The sequence below is a fragment of the Vulpes vulpes genome, chromosome 12 (genome assembly GCF_048418805.1).
Source record: "Vulpes vulpes isolate BD-2025 chromosome 12, VulVul3, whole genome shotgun sequence".
Lineage (NCBI taxonomy): Eukaryota > Metazoa > Chordata > Mammalia > Carnivora > Canidae > Vulpes > Vulpes vulpes.
This window is the reverse complement of record NC_132791.1, coordinates 142153858-142160320: the sequence shown is the minus strand read 5'-3', so window position 1 is coordinate 142160320 and position 6463 is coordinate 142153858. Positions and strand designations below refer to the sequence as shown.

At 40.9% G+C, this 6463-nt stretch overlaps 1 pseudogene; it reads right to left on the bottom strand.

The window, feature by feature from the left end:
- Positions 1-5674: 5674 nt before the first annotated feature.
- On the bottom strand, positions 5675-6140 carry LOC140594852 (ubiquitin-like FUBI-ribosomal protein eS30 fusion protein; annotated as a pseudogene).
- Positions 6141-6463: the final 323 nt, after the last annotated feature.

Here is a 6463-nt window from a genome sequence, read left to right as displayed (position 1 = left end):
CATTTTGTTCTGTTGGACATATGAAACTTCAAAGACTATCAGCCTCAGAGGTTACTCTGAGACCAGGGTAAAATGAAACAAAACAAAGGCGCTTCATAATTTGGTCTAAGAACAGATGCAAATAAGGTCACTGTGCCATCCACAAAGTGCCCAGTGGTAAGACTGGTCCTTGCTTTCTAATAGCATTTGATCTGGAACAAATCCCTGGCTTCCTTGGACCCTTCAAATCATCCACCTAGTGCCCAAATCCTGTAATAAGTTGCCATGGTGTACATTCTCCTTCCTACCAGCCAGTAAAAAACCCAACTTGGTCAACTACATGTATGTTCCATGTTCCTGAAGGGCTGAAGGGCATTGAGAAATTGAATATAACCAAGAGCACAAGAGCTGTGGAGTGGGCTTGGCCAGGGTTCTGGCTGTGCTCCTTACCTGCTGTGCACCCTGTTCTGCACACTATTTCTCCCCATGACTCAGTTTCCCCATATTCAAATAGAAGCATTCTATTTCAAAGGGGGCTGGTGTGAGGAATCATAAAAAGAGGCCAAAACCTAACAAAAGATAACAAATGTTACCATTTTTGCTCCTTACTCTCATAAATGATCCCAACCACAACTCAAGATTTGGGCTTCAGAAATGCGAATCTTCCCAGGGGACCAAATTAATTCAGGCCCTGTAAGAGGATTGTGATGGGCCAGAAGCCCCACTGTCTGCCCTCAGCCCTGCCCACTGCCCCTGATCCCTGCTACTTCTTCCTTGGCGTGAGCTGCGTAGAGTGGGTCAGCTGGCAGCTCGGTCCAGGCAGTGGAGGTAGGGCAGGCTGTGCTGGCCCCAAGTCTTAAGGGTTTACCAACAGCTCCTTGCCAGGCCCGGCCCCAAGTGCCACAGCCACCACCGTGGCTCCTTTTGACCACCTAAATGGGCCAGGCTAGCCCAGGACAGACTCAGCCGCCAGATGTGGGAGCTCACAGACCTGTTCTCCTTCCATCTCTTGTGGAACTCAGCCAGCCTCCCCACCCTTCCCCTCACACCTACTGTGGATGAAAGTATTGCCATTAGCTTTAATGTCTATATGATCGACTCCTTCTGGAATCTACAGATTATCCACTAATTACACAAGGACGCAACTTTTTTTTTTTTAAAGGAACAGGTGGGCAGACCCCACCTTCTACCAGGGGCTAAACCCTGTCTGTAACCCATCTTCCCTCAGCAGAAGAGAGAGAGTTGCACCAGAGGCTTCCTCCTTTCCCAGCCCCGTTATCCTTTACTTGTGACCCAGTGATGGAATGCAAGTCACAATTCACCCAACACCCTTTAACACTTTTTTCAGTTAAAATTTTTTTAAATTTATTTTTCCTGTGGTAAGATATACATAAAATTTACCATTTTAATTATTTTTCAGTGTACAGGTTCTGTGGCATGAGGTATGTTCATATTGTTGTGCAGCCCTCACCACCATCTGTCTCCAGAACTTTCTTCACTATCTCAAACTGAAATTTCAGACCCATTAAATCATCTTCTCATCTCTCTCTCCTCACTGCCCCTGGTAACCACTACCTTACTGTCTATCTTTATGAATTTGACTATTCTAGGTGACTCATATAAGTGGAATCAAACAGTATTGGCTCTTTTGTGTCTGGCTTATTTTATTTAGCATACTGTTCTCAAGGTTCATCCATGTTGTAGCATGTATCAAAATTTAAATCCTGTTATGGACTAATAATATTCCATTGTATGTATATACCCTATTTGTTTCTCCACCTTTTGGCTGCTGGCATAATGCTGCTATGAACATGGTGTATAGATACCTCTTTAAGTGCCTTCCTTCATTTCTTTTGGTTATATAATCAAAAGCGGAGTTTCTGGATCATACCTTAATTTTATATTTAATATTCTGAACCACCATACTGTCTTCCATAGTGGCTACAGTACTCTCCATTCCCACCAGCAGGGTGCAAGGGTTACAGTGCCACATTCCACATCCTTGGCAACACTGTTGTTTTGTGTAATAATGGTCATTCTAATGGATGTGAAATGATGTTTCATTGTGGTCTTTTCTTTTTTTTTTAAGACGTTATTTATTTATTTGAGAGGCAGAGTGAGACAGAGAGAGCACATGCAGGTTGAGGGTGCAGAGGGAGAAGCAGACTCCTGGCTCAGGGAGCCTGATATGAGGCTCAATTCCGAGACTATGCGATCATGACTTGAGCCAAAGGCAGATGCTTAAACTGTGAGCCACCCAGGTGCTCCTCATTGTGGTCTTGATTTGCATTCCCCTAATGATTAATGATGTTGAGAATCTTTACATAGGTTTATTAGCCATTTCCATATCTTCTTTGGAGAAGTCTCTATTCAAATTCTTTGTTTGTTTGTTTAATCAGATCATTTGCATTTTTTTGTTGAGTTGTAGGAGTTCTTTGTATATTATGGATACTAGACTTTTATCAAATATATGATTTTCAAATATTTTTTCTTACATTATAGGTTGTTCTTTAACTTTTTTTTTAAAGAGAGGGAGAGAGAGCCATGGGAAGGGGCAATGGGAGAGGGAGAGGGAGAATCCCAAGGAGGCTTCATGCTCAGCACAGAGCTCGAGGCGGGGCTTGATCTGACAACCTTAAGATCATGACCTGAGGGATGCCTGGGTGGCTCAGTGGTTGAGCATCTGCCTTGGCTCAGGGTGTGATCCTGGAGTTCCAGAATGGAGTCCCGCATTGGACTCCCTGCAGGGAACCTGCTTCTCCCTCTGTGTGTGTCTCTGCCCCTCTCTTTCTGTCTCTCTTGAAAAAAATAAAATCTTAAAAAAAAAAAAGTGATCATGACCTGATCCAAAATCAAGAGTTAGATGCCTAACCTACTGAGCCCCCCAGGCACCCCTGTCCATTTCACTTTTGAAATGGTGTCCTTTGATGCACAGACATTTGTAATTTTAATGGAGTCCAATTTATCTGTTTTTCTTTTGTTGCTTGTGCTTTTGGCATTACATATGGGAATCCATTGCTAAATCCAAATTCATGAAAATTTACCTCTGTTTTCTCCTAAACGTTTTATGGTTTCAGCTCTTAAATTTTGATCATCAACTTAAATCTTAATTTGTGAATCAGTTAAGGGAAAAGAGAAGATTAAATATACATTTATATATTTTTTATGATTACAAATTCTTTTATCAGATCTCTCTCTTTCTCCCTGTGTGTACAAATTGTCATCTGAGTTTAGTTGCTTTCAGCCTGAAGAACACTCTTTGTATGTCTTTAAGATGGATCTGTTAGCAATGATTCTTTCATTTTTTAAATTTTCTGGGAGTATCTTTACTTTGTCTTCCTTCTTGAAAGATAGTTTATAGGGATACCTGGGTGGCTCAGTTGGTTTAGTGTCCAACTGGTGATTTCAGTTCAGCTCATGATCTCAGGGTCATGAGATTGAGCCTTGCATCAGGCTCTGAGCTAGCCATGGAGCCTGCTTAAGGTTCTCTCTCTCACTCTACCCCTCCCCTGACTAATGTGCACTCTCTCGTCTCTCTAAAATAAATAAGTAAACTAAAAAAAGGGTAGTTTTTAGTTTTGCTGGATATAAGAATCTTGGTTGACATTTTTTTTTTCTTTCAGCACTTCAAGTATGTTATCTCACTGCCTTCTGGCCTCCATTATTTCTGATGAAAAGTCATATCAGGGTTCCTTGTATGTGATGAGTCATTCTCTGACTGTTCTCAAGGTTTCCCCTTGGTCCTTCAGCATTTCTACTGGTTTGTCTGACTGTGGATCTCTTTGTATTTATCTTATTTGGAGTTCATTGAGCTTCTTGGATATGAAGATTAATGCTTTCCGGCAAATTAGGGACTTTTTTTTTTAGGCATTATTTTTTTCTGTTCCTTTTCCTTTCTTCAGGCACTCCCATTATATGTGTGTTGGTGTACTTAAGCATATCCCATACTTCTTGGAGGGTCTGTTTATTTCTATTGTTTATTTCTATCCATTCTATCTTCTCTTTGTTCTTCAGTTGCATAATCTCTATTGCTCTATCTTCAAGTTTGCTGGTTCTTTATTCTGCTAGTTCATATCATATTAGCTGTTGAGCCCCTCTAATCAAATTTTCATTTTGTTCATTGTACTTTTCTTTAAGATTTATTTATTTGAGAGAGAGAGAGAACATGCATCCATGCGTGCATGCACATAAGCTCATAGAGGGAGGGGCAGAGGGAGAGAGAAAATCCTGAAGCAGACTCCACAATGAGCACAGAGCTGGATGCAGGGATCAATCTCAAGACCTCAAGATTATGACCTGAGCCAAAACCAAGAATCACCTGACTGGACCACCCAGGCCCCCTGCTCATTGTACTTTTAACTCCAGAATTTCCCATTTGATATATATATATATCAAATTGATATATATATATATATATATATTCTGTTTCTTTGCTCTTATTCCCTATTTGGTGAGGTGTTTCTCCAAAAATTTCTTTACTTCTTTGAGCTTCCTGGAAGTTAGTTTATTGAAAATAAATTTTGGAAGTTTTCAGCCTATATTTTTTCAAATATCTTTTTGTTCCTTTCTCAACTCTGCATTTCATGTTGTTCCAAAGTTCTTTGAGATTTTGTTCATTTTTTTTCATTCTTGTTTTCTCCCTTTTCTTCAGCTTCCATAATTTCTCTCAATCTATCTTTCAGATCATTAACTCTTTCTCCTACCAGTTCAAATATACTATTGAGTCCATGTAATGATTTTTTTTCCTTAGAGAAAGGGAGTGAATATGAGCAGTGGGGAGGGGCAGAAGAGGAGGGAGAGAGAATTTAAGCAGGTTCCATGCCCAGTGTGGAGGCCAACACTGGGCTCTATCTCACGACCCTGAGATCATGATCTGAGCTGAAATCAAGAGTCAGATGCTTAACTGACCAAGCCACCCAGGTGACCCTTAATTTCACTTGTTGTATTTCCAAACTTAGAATCTTTATTCAGTTTTTTGGGGGTTTTTTGTTTGTTTGTTTGTTTTAGATTTTATTTATTTATTCATGAAAGACACAGAGAGAGAGGCAGAGACATAGGCAGAGGGAGAAGCAGACTCCCTGTGGGGAGCCCGATTTGGGACTTGATCCTGGATCCTGGGATCATGACCTGAGCCGAAGGCAGATGCTCAACCCCTGAGCGGTGTCCCTCTCTTCAGTTTTTTTGAAAATAATTTCTATCTTAATTGTTTCACAATATATGTTAAGTCAAGTCATTCTGCTATATACACTAAACTTATATGGTGCTGTGTATCAATCATAACTCAAAAAAAAAACCTGGAAAAATCACAAAAAAAATAAATTATTGACAGCAAGATTTTAAAAAAATTTCTCACTTCGGGGATCCCTAGGTGGCTCAGCGGTTTGGTGCCTGCCTTTGGCCCAGGGTGCAATCCTGGAGTCCCGGGATCAAGTCCCACGTCAGGCTCCCGGCAGGGAGCCTGCTTCTCCTCCTCCTGTGTCTCTGCCTCTTTCTCTCTCTGTGTGTGTCTATCATAAATAAAAATAAATAAATAAATCTTTAAAAAAATTTCTCACTTCACTGATATTTTTTATTTGATGCAACATTGTCATCATACTTCCTTTACTTCTTTAATCATTAATTTTTTAGTTATAAGAACTTTTTCTTTTAACTGAACTAAGTGGCCTTATTGGGGACAGCCAGAATTACAATGGACTTAAGAGTTGGCATCGGAGCCCTTCCTCTTGCCAAAGGTAGACACAACATTGACAAAGCACCAGTTGTACTTCATCCACCACATGGCTCAGCCTGTCTTCTTCATTTTTTCCTGTTTGGCTATCTTGGGAGTCTGCCCTCTTACCTTCCCAGCATAAGCCAGGGAACCATAGCACCAAGCACACAGCTGGCTAATTCCAGGGTGGCCAGAGCCTCCACTCCACACCCACCTAGGGTAGCCTTGTCTCTAGGGCTGTGACTGCCAGGAGCACAATTTGATCTTCTGGAGTGATGCCCTTCAGTGAGGCTACGTGAGCCTTGATCTGGGCCACTGTCTCCTGGCTGGTCACCTTGAGGGTGTGGCACAGGCCAAGAGCTGCCTTTTGGTGACGGAACTGTGGCCACCACAGCACTATGAACATATTTATAATTATTACTTTGAAGTCCTTTTCTATTAAATCCAACATCTTGTCACTCTCACAGGCAGTTTTTCTTGCCTCCTTTTTCTGCTGTATGGGTCATACTTTCTTGTTTTCTTGGCTCATAATATTTTTGTTGGAAGCTAAAAATTTTAGATAATCTATTGGAACAATATCAGGTACTACTCTTCCCTCCTCTGAGGCTTTTTATTATCATTTGCTTGTTTATTTTTTAGTTACTAGCTGGATTTTTTTTTTTTTTTTTTTTTTTACGATAGTGTATTGTGTCCTCCTCACCACACACACAGCATTAAGCGTCTTCTCTTGCTCCTCAGAAATATGCAGCTTTGGATAGACCCACAATCACCCTG